The sequence below is a fragment of the Rattus norvegicus genome, chromosome 18 (assembly GCF_036323735.1).
Source record: "Rattus norvegicus strain BN/NHsdMcwi chromosome 18, GRCr8, whole genome shotgun sequence".
NCBI lineage: Eukaryota > Metazoa > Chordata > Mammalia > Rodentia > Muridae > Rattus > Rattus norvegicus.
In genome coordinates, this window is record NC_086036.1 from 70,290,389 (window position 1) to 70,312,409 (window position 22,021).

General features: G+C 44.9%; 1 pseudogene; it reads right to left on the bottom strand.

Annotated features, from left to right (window-relative positions):
* Window positions 1–14,367: 14,367 nt before the first annotated feature.
* Window positions 14,368–15,095, bottom strand: Edf1-ps3 (endothelial differentiation-related factor 1, pseudogene 3; annotated as a pseudogene).
* Between the last annotated feature and the right edge of the window lie 6,926 nt (window positions 15,096–22,021).

Consider the following 22,021-nt stretch of genomic DNA (forward strand, 5'->3'; position numbering starts at 1 on the left):
GTATCTGGTGCACTGCCTCCTTAGGTACTATACTGAACTGTTATGCCCAAGTCCCAGGGACCCCCAAAGACCACCGAGGAGCTAATACCAATGTAAGCACACAAGGGTCTTTATTACAAGCTCATGAGCAAGGACTCTCACCGTCACTGTCACGGCAGGTCAGAAGTGAGAGCCCCGAGTGTAGGGGTATGGGATATTTATTGTACTTACAGCAAGGTTGAAGAATTTCTGCTACCTCAGTTGAGTAAGCTGGGAGAGAGGGCACTGGGAGGGAGTGAATAGCTGGAAGCTAAGTAAGGTAAGGATCTAATGACCTCACCCACTCCTAAGAAGGAATGCCAATGGACCTACCTTGTCTTGTAATGGCCCTCTTCAATTGTCACAGCTGTTCTGATAAGATGGTAATGGCCATAACATGCTCAGAGGACGGACAGCTTTTCACGACACTACCTGATTCCCTTCTTACTCAGGGCACAACCTTTTCAATTTAATTTATTTTATTTTTGAGTGTATGAGCATTTGCCCGCATTGCTTGCCTTTGAGTGTGGACCATTTCTTTAGCTTCTGAGGGTATATTCTTGACTATATTGTTTACACTGGACATAATCAAATGAGCTGTAGACTCCAAGAAGTTGGTATACTATCAGCACCAGGCAACAGGGTCTCACAGAGTCTTAGCAACTTGGAGAATAAAGATCTGGCTACTTGGGCTACTTCTATGCTAGTCAAGGGTCAAGAAGTCAAAGACCTGAGAACCCTAGAGATGACCTAACCTTAACTTAGGGAATTCAATGAGATAATACAGCCCAGAATTAGCCCTCAACACATGCTAAGTGTAACAACTCTAGAAATATCACAGACGCTAACACATGCCATGTCCTTTCAGTGAGGCTGCATAGCATCCTAGAAATATTTAGTTTCTCTTCCCAATTTATTTTTCCTCTTTAAAAGACGGACAATGAGGTTTTCAGACCTGAGCATCTACTGTTTGTCCAATGCCATTATTATTACTTACTTATTATTACTTATAATATGACAATACGTATGTATTTGGTGTTTGGCAAGCATATGTAGCCACGGAAATTTGACAGGGATAGGGTTTTTGTGTTTCTGTGTTTTAATAGCTGAGCTATGACACACACATAGGGCATAGCTTCATCCAGATCAAGATACTGAATGTGCTGGGCATGGTGGCACACATTTTTAAATCCCAGACCTTCAAAGTCAGAGGCCGATGGGTCTCTGTGAGTTCAAGGCCAGCTAGGTCAACAGAGCGAGTCCCAGGAGAGCCAGAGCTACATAAGAGACACCGACTAAGACAAAGCTAAACCAGAAAGACTCTGAACATTCACAGCCTCCCAGAGGAACCTCTCAGCCCTCCAAGCTCTTGCTTCCCATTCAACCATCAATGATTCTGTTGGTTTCTATTACCGTCCACATAAATGCCTACTCCTGAAATTGGAATGCAGTTACATAGGATGTAGTCTTCTGTAGCTCCACTCCGTGTAGCTAAGTGACTCACCCCTGCTGGGGTAGGTGTCCTTGTTTCTTCGCTGTTCTCAGATAGTATTCACTATAGGAATGATACACAGTTTGCGTATTCCTCCCCCTTGTGGTCATTTGTATTTAAACAGTCTTGCTTTAGAGCCTGGGTAGGCCTCAGAGTCCGAATTCTCCTGCCTCTGCCTCCCTAAGGCTGGGGTCTCCTGCTGCAACTGGGTTCCTCTTACACCCATATCCTCTCCCGAGCGTTCTTCATGGTTCTCAGTTTCTTTCCTTTAAGAGGCAGCGCCTCAGCTCTGCTACTCTTTTTAGCCCAGCATTTTGGTGATGTCAGAACCATAGGACAACCACCAAGAACAGCAGCAGTAGTGGAGTCGAGTCTGCCCAAGGTTAGAGGATAAGGAGTGTGTGCTGCCGAGGGCAGGGCTGGAAAAGTGACCCAGGCCCCCTGGAGGAGCCCAGAAGATCATGACTAGATCCCAGACATTGGACACTGAGTTATTTATAAGGCTGGAGTTTGGTTTTTCTTTGTTCAGATTGTGACACTGCCCTGCTTCTTCCTTCTTGAAGTAAGAAAATACTTAAATTATTCTTTTTTTTTAAAGATTTACTTATTTTATGCGTAAGAATACTTAAAAACTTTTTTTTTTTTTGAGCTGGGGACCGAACCTAGGGCCTTGCGCTTGCTAGGCAAGCGCTCTACCACTGAGCTAAATCCCCAACCCCTTAAATTATTCTTGATGTTGGATTTTTTAAAAGATACTTGGGACTTTCTAAACAATACCAAAATTTTAAGGTCTTTGAATTTGTAAGACTATGGGACTTGGGGCTGGAGAGATGGCTCTTCCAGAGATCCTGAGTTCAACTTCCAGCAACCACACGGTGGCTCACAACCATCTGTAATGAGATCTGATGCCCTCTTCTGGTGTGTCTGAAGACAGCTACAGTGTACTTATAATAAATAAATAAAAATAAATAAATAAATAAATAATCTTTTTTAAAAAGACTGGGACCTTAAAATTTGGAATCTCTATATTGTAATGTGGTGATATTAATGTACAATCCAGGGGATATAATAGATACAAAAGGTGATAGCTTGGCAATAAGTGACATGTTTGTGTGCCAAGTTAACAAGGGGTCAATTGTGCTGGCTAGTTTTATGTCAACTTGAAATAACCTATAGTTATCTGAGAGGAGGGAACCGCAACTGAGAAAATGCCTCCAGAAGATCTGACTGTAAGCAGGCAAGCCTGTAGGGCATTTTCTTAATCAGTGATTGATGGGGAAGGCCCAGCCCATTGTGGGTGGTGCCGTCCCTGGGCTGGTGGTCCTGGGTTCTATAAGAGAGCAGGCTGAGCAAGCCAGGGGAAGCAAGTCAGTAAGCAGCACCCTCCGTGACCTCTGCATCAGCTCCTGCCTTTAGGTTCCTGCCCAGTTTGAGTCCTTATCCTGACTTCCTTTGACGATGAGCAATGATACAGAAGCAGAAGCCAAGTTAACCCTTTCCTCCCTGTCTTAGAGTTTCATTGCTGTGAAGAGACACCATGACCAAGGCAACTCTTTTTTTTTTTTTTTAAATATTTATTTATTATGTATACATCATACAGCTTTCTGTCTGAATGTGTGCCTTAAGGCCAGAAGATGACCCCAGATCTCATTATAGATGGTTGTGAGCCACCATGAGGTTGCTGGGAATTGAACTCAGGACCTTTGGAAGAGCAGTCAGTGCTCTTAACCACTGAGCCATCTCTCCAGCCCGACCAAGGCAACTCTTATAAAGGCAAATATTTAATTGGGACTGGGTTACAGTTTCAGAGGTTCAGTCCATTATCATGATGGTAGGAAACAGGCAGACATGGTACTGGAGGATTCTATATCTTAATCCAAAGGCAGCCAGGAGGGGACGCTCTTCTGCCCTGAGCAGAGCTTGAGCGCTAGGAGACCTGGAAGCCCGCCTACACAGTGACGCACTTCCTCCAACAAGGCCACACCTACTCCAACAAGGCCACACCTCCTAGTAATGCCACTGCCCATGGGCCAAGCAAATTCGAACCACCACACTTGCTTTTGGCCATGGTGTTTCATCGCAGCAATAGTAATCCTAACAAGGACAGTGTGAAAATGTCTTAAAGAAATCTGTTGTGGAGTACCTACCAGAGAAGACTTCTCAAACATGGTTAGTTTAAGCCAATAGAAAGTCTTTAGTAGCCGGCCAGTGACTATACTGGGTGTTCAGTATCCCCGTGTGGCACTGAGTCTCCCCCAGAATGAGCTTTGAAGCACAGACAAGCATATCCTGGGTTGATATACTTCAATTAACGAGCAGTTAGCCAGGTGCAGAACAACAGAGGCCAAAATGCAAGGTGAGTACATTTAGAGAGTTCGCCATAACTGTGGACATTTGGTCTGGCAGGTGAGTTCTAAAACACATTGAGTTTTACAACCCAAACAGCACATTCACCAGAAAATCAATGTGAAAGCCCTGGGAGTCGACTAAGGTCTGGGGCCCTTTTACAAAACCTACTGCTCTATATGCTTAAAAAAGATCCTTATTGTGATCATAACTGAAGAAACTTATAATTATGCGTGTGAGGGCCAAATCCCCAAGCCCTTTTACTTGCCTGTGATCCACAGCACTCTGGAAACTGTCTAAAATGAAGTGCTTGCGTAATAATATTTATACTTATATATTTAAAAAAAATAGAAACATGCCAGACTCCAAATTAGATGATAATTTGAGTTTATTTCCCACATTTAGTAGATGGAAGCCATTTCCCGAGGAAGCTGCAGGGGTAGTTGCAGCTGTGAGGGAAACAGCTGAGATCTGTGTCCTGCTGCTCATAAAGATAGACTTTAAGAAGCCTTAGATAGTAGATATACACAAGGGGACACCAGCTGGCTCTGTAAGACTGATAGAGCCCCACAACTCTCACCTTCTAGGGGTTCAGTTCACACCTGTGGGGCAGGCTCACTCAAGGCTCACTCACTCCATAGACCATCCATTCATCAGGTTTCTCTAATGGGCATCCTACAGTCAGAAGTCCTTCCTACCCACCGACTTGGTGCAGGCCAGTGGGGCCCAGCCTTGGGCACCTTCTCTGAAGTCAATCTACATTTTGATGGGTTCTGGCAGTGCTTGGGAATGCCTCTAGTCAATCCCCAAACTCCAATACCACTATCCTCGTTAGAGAAGCCTACTTCTAACACTTAGCTCGTTATACAACAAGTCACCAGTGTTTCCAGGGAAAACTCACTTGAGGGTTGTTACTAGTTAGTCAAGACTTCATTGGTTGATGATACCTGAGCCACAAAAGTCTTTGTAGTGACTACAGGTAGAGTGTGACGATTCCTGACACCCCCACCACCATCCTGGAAGCTTATTTTTAGAATCCTTCCAGCATTAAAGCTCCAACATAAAGATGTTGAAGTCCTTCAGAGTAGGCTACAGTCTTCTTATATAAAATAGTACAGAAATACAAGCTCGTGTAATGTATATGGCTTTGTGAAGGAGGGACATAGAGTAGGCCCTAAAACTGGTATTGTTGACCTAGGCTATGTTCTGAGATCTGATGAGAAAATTGGGGAAGTTACTCCCCCAAATCCCAGAACTTCGAAGGAGGAGTAAGGAGATTGTGGATTCTAGGCCAGTTTAGCCTGCAGAGGGCTTAATGTCTCAAAATGAGCAAACTAACACCTCTGAAAACAAACAAACAAACAAACAAACAAAACAAAAAATGTCCAAATAAAGATACTCTAGCAATTCCAGGACAATAGAGTAAGAGCGTTTGAAATCACATACAGGTCTCTTCACTGATGTTGGGGGTCGGACCCAAGGTTTCGTATTTGCCAGACCAACACCCTACCACTGAGATACACCCCCTTTCCTTAGCTGGTTTTTGTTTTGTTTTTCTGTTTGTTTTTTTGAAGGGAGAATGATTTCCAACAGACTAATATTAATATATATATATATAACATATATATATAACATATATAAAACATATACATATTTACACAAAATAGGACATATACATATACACACATATATAAGACATATAATACACTATACATATATAATAAATGCTATATATTGCATATTATAAATACATATACATATATAACATATATGTATATAACTATGTGTGTGTGTGTGTGTGTGTGTGTGTATCACACAATTTTAAGACTGCCTGCCGTAGCTAGGCATAGTGGTATACACCTTTATTCCCAGCACTTGAGAAGCAGAAGCAAGTAATCTCTGTGAGTCCAAGGCCAGCCTAGTCTACATAGTCAGTTCCAGGGAACCTGGAGCTAAATAGTGAGAACCGTCCCAAAAATCAAAAGTCATTACAAATAAGAGTCTGTCCTAAAGGATGCGTGGAATTTGGAGACAGCATATTCCAGGTCGTTTACGGCATCAGGCTTCGTAGTTAATACAAGCCCTCAAGAGCCCAGTCTCAGCTGCGCCTCCGTCTGTTTCATTTCCTTTTGTGTCATCTAAGGACATGCGAGTCTCCCACCGGCAATCTGTTCAACTTGGGCTCCCCACCGGCGGCCCTGCTCTGAGTTATTAGTAAGTTAAAAGGTGTGAATGTGAGCTTTATGGGAATGATTGTGAGTGGAAATCTGCGTTTATCCAGCAAGTCTCATGAGCCTGTACCGTCGTCTCCTTTGATCTTGGAAGAAGTGTTTAGGCCAAAAGCAGCAAACACTAACCAACTGGGTGGTTGGGGCCAAGCCACTTCTTCTCTGAGCCTTTTTCCATAACAGAGAAAGATATGTGTTGCGTGAGGTGTCAGGTGTCTTAGGGGACAGCGATAAAATGAAAGACGAGGCAGAAGGATTGTGACTGTGAGGCTAGCCTGGGCTACACTGTGAGGAAGCAGGAACTTGGTATTTTCTGTTTCGATTTTCAAAACTCGGTGCGTGCTGAGTTGCGGGAGTTTGAAAGCAAGAACAAGACAAGCTGTGAAGAAAACTTTCCAGCAGAGGGCGCAAGACGCCGAGGATGAAACACAGGAGGTCTTTTCGGTTCTTGGTAAAGGACTCCTGGAGATCCTTTTAGGTAGGCTGATGGCAGAGAGGGAGTAGACACGGGCTGTGACAACAGGATGTCTTCTGATCCATGCCGTAACATTTTCCTTTCTTGTCTCCACCCAAGCCCCACCCAGTGTGTCAATCATTCCGTCCTGGGGGTTCAACAGAGACACTGACGCTAGCTTTTGGGTGTACGACCCCTGTGAAGAGAGAATTTTGAGGTACCAGGAAATGGCAAACTGCATCTTTTTTCTTTCTCTTCTCTAGTAATCGAATCTGTTGGCCACAGAGTAAGGCTGCCTAATGGAGGGCAAAGCTACCCATTCTGTTTAGGATCGAAGCCAAGCTTTCCATAAACAACCCCCTGACCCTGAAGGAACACGTGACTTAAAGTCTTCTTTAACTGGAAGGGACGAATACCAGGCCTGCCCTGGGAGCAAGTTTTGAGGTGAGTTTCCTCAAGCAGCCACAGAGATCACAGACAGACCTTAGCTTTGTTTGTTTGTTTGTTTGTTTTATAAGGCCTGTAGGTCTTCAGAAAGTAATCGCTAATGCTCAAATATGGTATAGGATGCTTCCCACTAATGCGCAGTCTCCTTCTGAGTGACAGTACAGCGTCTGCCTGAATTCCTCCCGGACAGCAAGCTCATTTCCTTACTAGATGCATGTTCCTCGCTTGAGCTTCCCCGACTCAAATACTGTGATGGTTCCTTCAGTTTGCCCAGTATCCATAACCCTGAAGCTTCAGTCCAGTGGACTGGGTCAGATCTGTTTTGTAATTCACTCAGCAGGTTTTCCCACCACTTGAAAACAGTCACAATGTTCGTAAGCCCAGCTATCTGCGGGACGCAGGCAGGAAGATGGGAAATCCAAGACTAGTCTGGGTATTTTAGAAAGAACATGTCTCCGAGTTAAAAAAAAAAAAAAAAAAGTTAAAGGGCTGGGAGCGGGGTAAGTGTGAGATGCTCAGTAGGGGGCTGGCTGGCTGCCTGTGATGAAATACCATGATGAACTTATTCCGGGTATAGCAAAACCAAAGCAAACGGATAGATAGCGAGTAGCAAGTAGAAAGACACAGCATCCAACCCTGAGGCCTGAGAGCGCAAGAAACGAAACGGACCAAATCAGGAGCTTACAAACATGCAGCGGAAGTCCACCGGCAAACCCCCACTGAAACAGGGGGCTGGAGCTCCTGGTTCAGTGTCTCCCAGACAGAGTAGAGAGTGCGGCTAAGTAAAACCACCGCAGAGCAGCAGAAAAGACACATTGTATCAGGCACTTACAAACATCCAGCAGAAAAGACTGGGAAACTGCAAGCTACCGGTGCTGATCCATCCTTCCAGGCAGGCAGAACATCCATCCAGTAGGTGGACTTCTGCCTTAGCCGTCCAGTACGTGTGTTTCAATGTCATGGGATAAACAATTTCTGCTGGAAGCTGTTTACCTTCTAGCTGTCCTCAAAGACAGTATTTTTCACTTTTGGGTTTCCTTTTCTCCACTATAGAATGTGTGTGAGGAGGAGGGGAACAGTGGGGGGGGGAGGGCTGTCTCCAGACAAGGGGTCTTGGAAGACACTTGACAGGAGCGCTAGAGTGTGGAACAGCCCTCCTCATTCCCAGAATTCACCTTCAACAAGCATAAGATGTACGTGTCTATTTACCAATATATTGTGCATGACAGCACCTCCAACTACACACACACACACACACACACACACACACACACACACACACGGTTTAAGTTTTACATTTACCTATTTATTTAGTTTATTTTTTCTAATTAGCTTTTACGTTTAAAAACAGATATTTTCATATAATATACCCTAATTCCAGTTTTGCCTCTCTCTACTTCTCCCAGTTTCTCCCCATATCCTCTCTTATCCAGATCCACTTCCTTTCTGTCTCTCATTAAACAGACTTCTAAGAGATAACAACAAAATATAACAACTAAAATATACTAAAATAAAACAAAAAAAATCACATGACATCATTTCGTTGGATAACGAAAACCAACAGAAGGAAAAGAACCCAAGAGAAGGCATAAAAATCAGAGACCTACTGACACACTCAGGCGTCCCATAAAAATATTGAGTTGAAAGCTATACTACATGTGCAGGAGAACTGGTGCGGATGCACGGAGGCCCTGAGCTTGTTTTCAGTCTCTGAATTCACAGGAACTTTGCTCTGTTGGTGGACAGGGACCTGTTATCGTCGTGTCCTTCAGCCTCTGTTCTTACACCCTGCTTCCTCTACATGGGGGTTCTCTAAGGCATGAAGGGGAAGGATGTGATGGAGAGATCCCATTTAGGGCTGTGTGTGTGTGTGTGTGTGTGTGTGTGTATGTGTGTGTGTGTATGGTGTGTGGTGTGTGTGTGTGGTGTGTGTGTGTGTGTGGTGTGTGGTGTGTGTGTATGGTGTGTGTGTGTTGTGTGTATGGTGTGTATAGTGTGTGTATGTGTGTGTATGTGTTGTGTGTGTGTGGTGTGTGTGTGTGGTGTCTGTGTATGTGTGTGTATGGTATATATAGTGTGTGTATGTATGTGTGTGTATGTGGTGTGTGTGTGTGTGGTGTGTGGTGTGTGTGTGTGTGTTGTGTGTGTGTGGTGTGTGGTGTGTGTGTGGTGTGTGTGTGTGTGTGGTGTGTGTGTATGGTGTGTATGTATGTGTGTGTATGTGGTGTGTGTGTGTGTGGTGTGTGGTGTGTGTGTGTTGTGTGTGTGTGTTGTGTGGTGTGTGTGTGGTGTGTGTGTGTGTGTGGTGTGTGTGTATGGTGTGTGTGTTGTGTGTATGGTGTGTATAGTGTGTGTATGTATGTGTGTGTATGTGGTGTGTGTGTGTGGTGTGTGTGTGTGGTGTGTGTGTATGTGTGTGTATGGTATATATAGTGTGTGTATGTATGTGTGTGTATGTGTGGTGTGTGTGTGTGGTGTGTGTGTATATGGTGTATATGTGTATGGTGTGTATGTATGTGTGGTGTGGGTATGTATGCGTGTGTGTGGTGTGTATGTGTGTGCATGTGTGTGGTATGGGTATGCGTGTGTGTGTGGTGTGTGTGTGTATGTGTGTGGTGTGTGTGTGGTGTGTGTGTATGTGTGTGTGGTGTGTGTGTGGTGTGTGTGTATGTGTGTGGTATGTGTGTGTGGTATGTGTGTGTGGTGTGTGTGTATGTGTGTGTGGTGTGTGTGTATGTGTGTGGTATGTGTGTGTATGTGTGTGTGGTATGTGTGTGTGGTGTGTGTGTATGTGTGTGTGGTGTGTGTGTGGTGTGTGTGTATGTGTGTGTATGTGTGTATGGTGTGTGTGTGGTTTGTGTGTGGTGTGTGTGTGGTGTGTGTGGTGTGTGTGGTGTGTGTGTGTGTGTGTAATGTCTGGCAGTAGGTCTCCGTATTTATTCCTATCTGCTAAAAGAGGATACTTCTCTGTGGTTGGCTGAATAAGACATTGATTTAGGAATATAGCAGAATATCATTAAAACTCATCTTATTGCTTCTTCCTTTTCTTATTGGATATGTTATATATTTACATTTTAAATGTTATCCCCTGGGGTTGGGGATTTAGCTCAGTGGTAGAGTGCTTGCCTAGGAAGCGCAAGGCCGTGGGTTCTGTCCCCAGCTCCGAAAAAAAAAAGAACCAAAAAAAAAAAATGTTATCCCCTTTCCCAGTCCCCACCCCCACCCCGCATACATCCTTGCCCTGTTTCTATAAGGATGCTCCCAGTCCCACCCACCTACTTCCACCTCACAGCCCTGGAATTCCCCTACATTGGGATATTGAGCCTTCACAAGACCAAGGGCTTCCTTCTCCTATTGATGCTGGACAATGACATCCTCTGCTACATCTGTGGCTGGAGCCACGGGTCCACGGGTTTAGTCTCTGGGAGCTCTGGAGGGCCTGGTTGGTGGACATTGTTGTTCTTCCTATGGGGTTGCAATCCCCTTCGGCTCCTTCAGTCCTTTCTCTGACTCCTCCATTGGGGTTCCCTGTGCTCAATCCGATGGTTAGCTGCAAGCATCCTCATCTGGATCAGCAAGGCTCTGGCAGAGCCTCTCAGGAGACATCCATATCCGGCTCCTGTCAGCGAGCACGTCTTGGCATCAGCAATAGTGATGGCGGCTACATATGGTGGAGCAGGCTCTGGATGACCTTTCTGTCAGGCTCTACCCCACTCTTTGTCCCTGTATTTCCTTTAGACAGGAGCAATTCTGAGTTAAATTTTTGAGAAGGGTGGGTGGCCACATCCCCCAACTGGAGGCCTTGCATAGCCTCTGGATATGGTCTCTACATGTTCTCCCTCCCCTTTGTTGGGCATTTCAGCTGATCTCATCCCTGTTGGGTCCTAGGAGCCTCTTGCTTTCCTGGCATCTGAGACTTGCTGGTGGCTACCCCCAGTTCCTCATCCCCCATTGCTACACACCTCTGTTCAAATTCCTGATCCTCTGTGTATGATCTCTATCTACACCCATACCTGATCCTGTCCTCCTTCCCCTTCCCTCTCCTCTCTGCCTCCCAAGTCCCTCCCACCCTCTACCTTCTATGAGTAGTGAGTATTTTGTTTCCCCTTCTAAGAAGGACTGAAACCTCCACATTTTGGTCTTCCTTCTTCTTGAGCTTCATATGGTCTGTGGATTGTTTCTTAGGTATTCCAAACTTTTGGGCTAATATACACTTATCAGTGAGTGCATACCATGTGTGTTCTTTTGTGACTGGGGTACCTCACTAAGGATGATATTTTTTAGTTCTATCCATTTGCCTAAGAATTTCGTGAAGTCATTGTTTTTGATAGCTGAGTATTACTCCATTGTATAAATGTACCACATTTTCTATATCCATTTCTCTGTTGAAGAACATCCGGATTCTTTTCAGCTTCTGGTTATTATAAATAAGGCTGCTATGAACATAGTGGAGCATGTGTCCTTATTATATATTGGAACATATTTTGGATATGTGCCCAGAAGTGGTATAGCTCAGGTAGAACTATGTCCAACTTTCTGAGGAACCTCCAGACTGATTTCCAGAGTGGTTGTAGTTTTGCAGTCCAGTTTGCAATCCCACCAACAATAGAGGAGTGTTCCTCTTTCTCCACATCCTTGCCAGCATCTGTTTTCACCCAAATTTTTGATCTTAGCCCTTCTGACTGGTGTGAGGTGGAATCTCAGGGTTGTTTTGATTTGTATTTCCCCAATGACTAAGGATGTTGAACATTTCTTTAGGTGCTTCTCAGCCATTCTCAGTTGAGAATTCTTTGTTTAGCTCTGAGCCCCATTTTTTAATAAGGTTATTTGATTGTCTGGAGTCTAACTTCTTGAGTTCTTTGTATATATTAGATATTGGCCCTCTATCGGATGTAGACTTGGTAAAGATCTTTTCCCAATCTGTTGGTTGCTGTTTTGTCCTAATTGACAGTGTCCTTTGCCTTACATAAGGTTTGCAGTTTTATGAGATCCCATTTGTTGGTTGTTGATCTTAGAGCATAAGCCATTGGTGTTCTGTTCAGGAAATTTTCCCCTTATTTAATTTATTTATTCATTTTTCTGCATGCAGATGTGTGCCATGGCAGGTCTGCGGAGGTTGGAGAACAGCGTGCAGGAATCCTTCCTCTCCTTCCACCACTGGATTTTGGGAAGAAATTTAGTCCATTAAGCTTGGTGGCAAGGGTCTTTATCTGCTAAACCATGTTTCCATCCTGCTAAAAATTTCTTTAAATCATTCCTTTTATTTTCTCTCTTTGTGTTTGGAATTTCTTTCCCTGCACCTCTTGAACTTTACCATAAACGTTGGTGCTAGAAACCCATTGAAAAGCCAGTTATAGTAATGTCCTAGATGGTGTTCTGTTGATGTGAAGAGACACCGTGACCACAGCAACTCTTACAAAAGAAAACCTTTAATTAGGGCTTGCTTATAGTTTCAGAGGTTTAGTCCATTTTCATTGTGGCCAGGATCGCGGTGGCACTCAGGCAGACATGGTGCTTAGAGAAGGAGCCGAGAGGTTTACATTCAAATCCACAGGCAGCAGAAAGAGAGAGACACTGACTGGACCTGGCTTGAGCTTTTGAAACGTCAAAGCCCACCCTCAGTGACACAGTTCCTTCAACAAGGCCACACCTCTTAATCCTTTCAAAATGGTGCCTACGAGCCTATGGGGGCCATTTTCATTCCAGCCACCATAGGTACTTGGCTATAAAAAATGCTTTTAAAAAATGTTAGTTGCCTAAGTATTAAAATTATCCTGAAGTATGAGCACAAATGGTATTATTGCAAAACTCCAAAGGTATTCCTATTTTGCCATAGATAAAAGCCTATAAAAACATTTTAGAAGTTTTGTTTACATAAAGAAATAGGAGGGGAGATCTTGTTACAGCAGCATCCTTGGTTTTTCTTAACCCCTTCTGAGTTGCCCAAACCAGACAGTAATCTGTTGAAAGATTTTTAATATCCCCAATTAGCTCCTCCTTTAATTTTGATGATAACTTAGATTTGGTCACCTGACTCACCAAAGAAAGTGCAGCCTCTTCTCCAGAGTGGTTGGCTTTCTTAGGGTCAATTGACAACTGTCCCTCCAATGTCCTACAGGTTTGGAATCCCCAGGTTAGTCCCCCAAATTCTTACTTGAGAATGCCCTTTCCCAAAGTGATAAACGGAAAAGTAAGACTTAGATGGAGACAGCAGCACTAACTGCTGTCTTTCTCATAGAAGGGAGATCGAGGATCTGGAAATAGATCGTTTTACCAAAGAAATGTAAGCCCCAATTTGAAGATGGTCACTTTAGCAGGAAGAAATACCTGTGCCATGTCATCATGAGGAGGAGAAAGATTGCTGGGGTGCAGTTTTCACTAAGAAGCCAAGCACCGCAGGATGCCTTTTGTGTTGGTCTTTTATGGGTGCACTGACCAACTTAAACCGCTTCAAACTTAGGTGATCAAAACCAGCACACATTGATTATCTCACGGAGCGTGGGGGCCACAGACTTCGTTAGTTCATGGGGTTGGTTGGCTGTTGTTCGTTTGTTATTTTCTTCTGTTTAAGATTTAAAAACATTCTTATTCGTGTATGTTTTTATTAGTGTAACCAAGGCCAGAAGAGGGATTCAGACTTCCTGGAAACTGGAGTTACAGAGAGTTACAACCTGTGTACTGTAGGTACTGAGGACAAACTCTGGGTCCTCTGTCAGAACAGCCAGACGGTGCTCTTAACTGCTGAGCCCTGTCTCCAGGTTTGCACACAGCTTTCTGGATCCTCCGCTCCAGGGAGCCTCTGTGGCTCACATCAAAATGTCAGCTGGAGTTAGGCTCTCCTCTGAAGGCTGAATCTGCCTCAAAGGCCACTCACGTAGTTGCTGGGGGTGATTCCGTTCCTCCTGGGCTGTTGTGTTTCCTTGCCATATAGCCATCCTTATGTGGAGTCTCCTCAGAGCAAGCATGTGGATGAGGAATGGTTCAAGTGGGCCGAAGCCAGCCTTTCAAAATCTTTTCTTTTCTTTTTTCTTTTTCTTTTTTTTTTTTTTAACTTTTTGTGTGTCTCTCTTCTTTTGGGTTAGTTGCAAGGAGACTACTTTCTTGCTTCTTCTAGGGTGTAGTTTCCCTCCTTGTGTTAAAGTTTTCCATCTGTAATCCTTTGTAGGACTGGACTTGTGGAAAGATAGTGTGTAAATTTGGTTTTGCCATGGAATAGCTTGGTTGCTCCATCTATGTCAATTGAGAGTGTTGCTGGGTGTAGTAGCCTGGGCTAGCATTTGTGCTTTCTTAGGGTCTGTATGACATCTGCCCTCTCCTAGCTTTTATAGTCTCTGTTGAGAAGTCTGGTGGAATTCTGATAGGTCTGCCTTTATATGTCACTTGATCTTTTCCCCTTACTGCTTTTTTTTTCTTTGCAAGGTTTTGCTTTGTTTGACAGCAGTTATGGGTTGAGGGGGCACACAGGCCTGACCCCCATGTTCCGTTTGACCATGTGAGGAGACCCATGGCAGTGCTGGTGGTCCTGGGGGACCAGCCAGAAGAGCTCAGCCGGAACCACTGGCTTCGAGGCTTTGTGTTCATTTCGCCTTCAGCCCCTTCTTGATAGGCTTCCCGATGTCCTTTCCCCGGAGCATGAGGCCGTTGGCTCTCTCTTTTTTTTTTTTTCCGGAGCTGGGGACCGAACCCAGGTCCTTGTGCTTCCTAGGCAAGCGCTCTACCACTGAGCTAAATCCCCAACCCCCGATGGCTCTCTCAATTTTGCCCAAAACCTGGTTATTCGGAATGGCCTGTCCACTTTCATAGTCTGCGATGACTTGAGGATTTTCATTGATTTTCATGGCCAGGTCCTTCTACGTCAGGCCTTTGCTCTGCCAGCCTGCAGGATCACTTTGCCCACCCCCTGGGTCACCCTGTCCCGATGTAGTTCCTCTGTTGCCCGGTCTAGCTTGGCTGTGTTTTTAGTGATGGAATGCTGCTTGTTCTGGCCAGCAGCCCATTTCTTGGATGTCTCCACATCTTCTCCTCATCGCTGAGCTGCTAAGATGGCCTGCTTAGACTTGGGGCCCTTCTTGCGCAGCACCATCACGGTGTCCCAGTCACTCTCGGCCATGTCGCGGTGAGGGTGGTGGGCTGTCCAGTGGCTCTGGCAGCTGCTCAAGACCTGGTGCCTCCCTTACTGCTTTTAATATTCTTTCTTTGTTCTGTGCATTGGGTGTTTTGACCATTATGTGACAGGAGGAATTTACTTTCTGGTCCAGTCTATTTGGAATTCTGTAGGCTTCTTGTATGTTTATGGGCATCTCTTTCTTTAGGTTAGGGAAGTTTTCTTCTATAATTTTGTTGAAGATATTTACTGGCCCTTTAAGTTGGGAGTCTTCACTCTCTTCTATACCTATTACCCTTAGGTTTGATCTTCTCATTGTGTCCTGGATTTCCTGGATGTTTTGGATTAGGATATTTTTGCATTTTGCACTTTGCATTTTCTTTGTTGTGTCAGTGTTTTCTATGATATCTTCTACCCCTGAAATTCCGTCTTCAATATCTTGTATTCTGTTAGTGATGCTTGCTTCTATGACTCCTGATCTCTTTCCTAGGTTTTCTATCTCCAGGGTTGTCTCCCTTTGTGATTTCTTTATTGTTTCTTTTATTTATTTATTTATTTATTTATTTATTTATTTATTTATCTATCTATCTATCTATCTATCTATTTATTTATTGTTTCCTGGATGGTTTTGTTGAATTCCTTCATGTGTCTGGTTGTGTTTTCCTGTAATTCTTTAAAGGATTTTTGTGTTTCCTCCTTAAGGGCTTCTACCTGTTTACCTGTGTTCTCCTGTATTTCTTTAAGGGAGTTATTTATGTCCTTCTTAAAGTCCTTTATTATCATCATGACATGTGATTTTAAATCAGAATCTTGCTTTTCCAGTGTGTTGAGGGTATCTAGGGCTTGCTGTGGCAGAACTGGGTTCTGATGATGCCAAGTAGTCTTGGTTTCTGTTGCTTAGATTCTTGGACTTGCCTCTCACCATCTGGTTATCTCTGGTGTTAGCTGGTCTAGCTGTCTCTGACTGTAGCTTATCCCTCCTGTGAGCCTGTGGTGATCTTAGGTGTGTCAGCACTCCTGAGAGACTGGTTCTCTCCAGGAGAAATATGGATGTGGAGAGCTGTGGCACAGGGTTAACTCCAGGATGCAGATGGAACCCAGAAGGATCCTGTCCCAGGCTGCTCCTTGGTTCCTGTGTCCTGAAGACTCCATGTAGGTAGGTCCCTTGAAACAGAAGTGGTGGTTTCACCTGTGCTCTCAGGTGTGTCAGCACTCCTGGGAGAGCAGCTCTCTCCCCAGGGGGATTTGGGTATGGAGGGCTTTTTTAAACTTTCTTTTATTTATTTATTTATTTATTTATTTATTTATTTATTTATTTATTTATTTCACGTATGTGAGTACACTTGCTGTCTTCAGAAACACCAGAAGAGGGCGTTGGATCCCCATTACAGATGGTTGTGAGCCACCATGTGGTTGCTGGGAATTGAACTCAGGACCTCTGGAAGAGCAGTCAGTGCTCTTAACCACTGAGCCATCTCTCCAGCCCAGTCTTTCATAATCTTATTCTGAAAATACCACCTCATTACTTTTCTGTACTTTATTGATTGGCCCACACAAGCAAGGAAAAACTTACATAAGGGCAGAAGCTAAGGGGCTAATGATCATTGAAGCTAATTTGGAAGTCATCTGCACAAACGATTTAATAATTTTTGGAGAAAATGAATTATTCCTGTTTCCCAACTGGGGGAACATAATTCCAATCATACTTCCACTTCTAAAGTCTTTCAGGATTTGATACAATTAAAATCCGTGAGGGTGTTGCTAGCTAGCTGCTGGCCTAGGGATGTAATATGGATCATATATCATAGATCCCTGAAGATAAGAGAACATCCCAGAGTTTAATGACAAGGCCAGCTGCCTCAAAGGGCAATGAGGTCTGCCATCCCAGCTGTGTCAGCCCAGGACCTTCAGCATCCCATGCTCACCCAGCTCATCCCCACAGACCCAGCTGAGATGCAGCAATCTATGCATGTTGCTCTGTTGAGACAGGATCTCAATTATATAGCTCAGGCTAGTCTAGAACTCACCATGTAACCTAGGCTGGCCTTCAACTCATCATCCCCCCACCCCCACCACTACCGCACACCACACACACACTTAGCTTTCTGAGTTCTAGCATCGTGCTCCTGGCCAGACAGTATTCTTGCATATGGCGTTGGGATAGGCTACTCTCGCTGTGTAGCAAACTGTGCTTCTGGGTCAGAGAATGCATGTTCACATGTTTTTTTCCCCCTCTTTTTTTTTTTCATCTTTATTAAATTGGGTATTCTTATTTACATTTCAATTGTTATTACCTTTCCCAGTTTACAGGCCAACATCCCCCTAACCCCTCCCCCTCCCCTTCCCAATGGGTTCCCCTCCCCATCCTCCCCCCCATTACTGCCCCCCCCCCCAACAATCCCGTTCACTGGGGGTTCAGTCTTGGCAGGACCCAGGGCTTCCCCTTCCACTGGTGCTCTTACTAGGATATTCATTGCTACCTATGGGGTCAGAGTCCAGGGTCAGTCCATGTATAGTCTTTAGGTAGTGGCTTAGTCCCTGGAAGCTCTGGTTGCTTGGCATTGTTGTACATATGGGGTCTCGAGCCCCTTCAAGCTCTTTTAGTCCTTTCTCTGATTCCTTCAACAGGGGTCCCGTTCTCAGTTCTGTGGTTTGCTGCTGGCATTCACCTCTGTGTTTGCTGTATTCTGGCTGTGTCTCTCAGGAGCGATCTACATCCGGCTCCTGTCGGTCTGCACTTCTTTGCTTCATCCATCTTATCTTGTTTGGTGGCTGTATATGTATGGGCCACATGTGGGGCAGGCTCTGAATGGGCGTTCCTTCAGCCTCTGTTCTAAACTTTGCCTCCCTATTCCTCCTAAGGGTAGTCTTGTTCCCCTTTTAAAGAAGGAGTGAAGCATTCGCATGTTTCTTCCCCCTCTTAAAAAATTACTTATTTTATTTGTATGAAAGGTTTGTCTGCATGTGTGTCTGTGTACCATGTGTGTGCCTGTTGCCCCCAGAGGGCCAGGTGATGGCAACAGATCCCTTGAAACTGGAGTTACAGACAATCGTGAGTTCCCGTGGGAGTGATGGGAATCGAACCCAGGTCCTCTGGAAGAGCAGCCAGTGCTCTTAACTGATGAGCCACGTCTCCAGCCTCTCCTCCTCTCTAATTGTTTTCTTTTTGTGCTATAATGAAGATCAAACTCTATTGGAAGGATTCAGTTTGGGTTTCTCCCTGTCTCCCCCTGCTGGTGAGGTTGTTCTCTCTCTCTCCACTCTCCGGGAGTTTAAATTCCACGTTTGTGGCACTCCATTCAGATACTGGATTCAGCTGTTTACCCTTCTTAAGGGAAAGCCAGAGTTCAGGAGAAATCCTAACACAATGCAAGTTTTCAGCATGAGATAAAAGTTGGAGCATCAGGAAAAAGAATCTAATATTTTTATCTTGTTGTTCAAATATTTTCTGTCCTGCTCCAAGTTGTTCCTCTGGTCAGGACCCTACCTGGTCAACCATCATGTCTTCAGGCCCTGGTGTACAGTGACTTCCTTTGCCCAGTAAGGCGTAGATGGGTGTGAAGGGAAGCTTTACCAGCTGGAGTAGTGTTTGCTGCAGGCCTCTCCCTTCTGCCATAACACTGATGACCTTCCAGACAGATTCCTAGAGGAGAGGCCAAGTGGAGAAGGGCCCCAGCCAATCCACCAGAAAATGAATGCAAGCAAGAAATGCAGTTTTTGCATAGGACCTGAGACTCGGGGCTTAGTTTGTTACAGCAGCAGACCCCAGCCAATCCTGACTGATACAGATCCCAACTGAAAGATGCCTAAGGGGCTCACCACCTCACATTCGGGACACATGCTAACAGACAAAAACATAAGGAGAGGTGGAGGGAACCATGCCGTCTGGGTATTAGCCAGCATTTCCTGTGTCCCCTGGATGGAAGGACAAGTCAGGGACAGAAGAGAGCTGGAACTTAGCAGTGAAGATCTGGAACTTGGGTCCCTATTAACACCTCTCCTGCCTCTGTCACCCGTGTCTGCTTGCCAGTCTCCTAGCTGCAGCCAGGACAGGGACAGGAAGTTCTAGTATGCTCTGTGTAATTTTCCACAGATGTGTGCGTTGATGGCATGGATGAGGAAAGGGAGGAGATATGAATCTGCAGGAGCGCAGAGAGAATATTAAAAAAAATGAGTTCAACTACCACTGAGCATTTATTTGCAAATATTTCCCTTAGGTCACGGTCCATAAAAGTTTCTTCGTAGCTGGATTCTACTGCCCTCTTCCCCTTTCTTTGTTTTTACTTTTTCTTTTTTAACCTGCTTGGCAACTCCTTCATTTCCCCTTCTTTTCTACCAATTAAATAGCTGCACTTCCTTTAGCTCTGACTCAGTGTCCATGTCCCTGAACCCAGAGTGCACAATGACAGACACAGGCAGGTTTGGTCCCATGTGCAGATTCTTCACTACTAGTGGTGAGAGCAGGGGAGATGGTCCACGGGCAGCGCTGGGCACAGTCTGTGGAACACACTGGGAAGGCTGCAAATGAATGCTCTGTGAGTTCAAAGCTGTTCTTATTCATAACTGTGTACCTGCCAGGAGTGGGACAGACACACCCTGATCAGTATCCTCTCTGCTTTGAGACTTTGAGTAATATTTCCACATGCAGGTGCTCCATCCAACCCAGGATACTTATTAAACACACATATTAACTGACCATACTTTTTTTTTTAAAGGAATTACTTATTTATCTTGTGTATACTGTAGCTGTATACTGTACACTGTAGCTGTCTTCAGACACACCAGAAGAGGGCATCCGATCTCATTACAGATGGTCGTGAGCCACCATGTGGTTGCTAGGAATTGAACTCAGGACCTCTGGAAGAGCAGTCAGTGCTCTCAACCACTGAGCCATCTCTCCAGTCCCTGACCATACTTCTAATAGCTGAATATGCACCTCCAGATGTTCCCTTTATCACGATTAACTATGAAGTTCAAGACCCCATTCATTATTCATGTAAGATGTAGAAAACGATCAAATACTAGAGGTGTCTGGTGTGCGACGTTTCTCCAAGCCTTACTTTGCTCATCTGTGAAATAGGATCACCGTTCTCAGCCTCTTTTTATAAGGTTTCATGAGGGCTTCAACGAGGTCCAGGTGTAGAGTGCTCAGCACACCTCCGCGGGTGAAATAAGTATTAAAGTGTTATTAGTCTTATTCAAAACAGGGAATGAACGGTTGTCTATCAAACATTCAAAACGCTCTAGCGCAGGCCACGCCCCCACCCCTCAGGGATGGGATTCAGTTCAGCCAACAGGAACAGAGGTTTTAATTTGGTCCGGGTCTGATGGGAGCAGGAAGTTGGAACAGGGTGGAGTACGGTGAGAAGGAATGGGTTTCAGGTTGGTCCCGCACCGCAGCAGGATGGGATTAGCAATGTGGTAGGTGGGAACGCTGTTCTAGAATGCGGATAAGAGTAGACTTGAGAGTGAGCGTCAGGCTCAGAGATAAAGGAGGGGGAGAGAGAGGAAGAAAGGTGTTTGCCGTAGGAAACGGCTTTCTTCAGGAACTAGGAGGAGGGAGCAGGGATGGAAAAGGATGCTCAGGGCCGTTATTAGAGAGGCTGGGGAAACAAGAGACAAAAGGGGAAAGTAACATGGCAGCTGAAAGAGAACACCAACCCCGCGATCTGTGAGAAATCCAAAGAAGGAACCTTCTGCCCAGAATTGCAGTCCAGTAGGAGGCTGTGGAAAAAACTATTGATATCCCTGTAAGAGAACTCTGCTTTTCCGATAGGACTTTCTGCACAGGGAGTTCATATTGGTAGGGTAATCTTAACTGTGCATCCAAATCACCTTAACAACGAACTATGGCTCGATCAGGTTTCCATAATCAAAACATTCAATACAAACAGGGAGAAAGCATTCCCATAGAATGGGCTAAATGGGACCCAGATTAAAGCAGCCCCTTCCCCTTTCACTCTCCCCAAAGCCCTCTGTATTCATTCCTGGGATCAAACACTTTATATTAGTGGTTCGCAACTTGTGCACCAAGGACCCCTTTGGGGTCACATATCATATATCTTGCATATCAGATATTTACTTTAGGATTCATAACAGTAGCAAAACTACAGTTACGAAGTAGCAATGAAATAATTTTATGATTGTAGGTCACCATAGCACCAGGAACTATGTTAAAGGGTTGCAGCGTCAGGAAGGTTGAGAACCACTACCACACATGTTCGTCGAGCATTCTATCACAGAACAACCTCTCCAGACCAAAGCAGTGCTGCTTAACCTTGGCTACCCAGGAACCACCTGGGAGCTCTTAAAAATTTCCCCCCTCCTTTCTGAGTTGGTGACAGTAGCATGGCAGGAGACAACAGTCTTCCCAGTACTTTGGAGGTTGAATCAAGGTCATGAATTTGAGACATAGGAAGACCCTGACTGATACAAAACAAAACAAAACCCAACTCCAAGCCAAACAAATTAAAACCCACCACCACCCAAAGCCCCAAACCTCAGGGGCAGCAGCACAGCTGAGTTAACTCAGAATCTCTGAGCCTGGCAACCTGACATCAGTTTAAAAGTGATTGTGATGGGTACAGACCGCGTTAGGGAAGAACTCTGTCCAAAGAAAAGGAGGCATCAGCCTAAGGGGGGCCTAGAACGAAGAGATAAAATGAAAAGCCAGAAGCTAGCAGAACAGGAGCTGGTAAGGAGTGAAGACGGCTGGTGGGGATGCTGGAGTAAGAGTGGGCGGGGCCCAGGATCCTTTCTTATCAAAGGCAATGGATACAGAGCTCTGGCCTCCACCGCCAGTGTGTGTGTGTGTGTGTGTGTGTGTGTGTGTGTGTGTGTGTGTGTGTGTGTGTTTCCGTGGGTCCATGGCAAAGCTCCGAAGCTCCCAGATCAAGCTAGCTAAGAGAGCGCTCCCCTGCTGATGGCAGCTT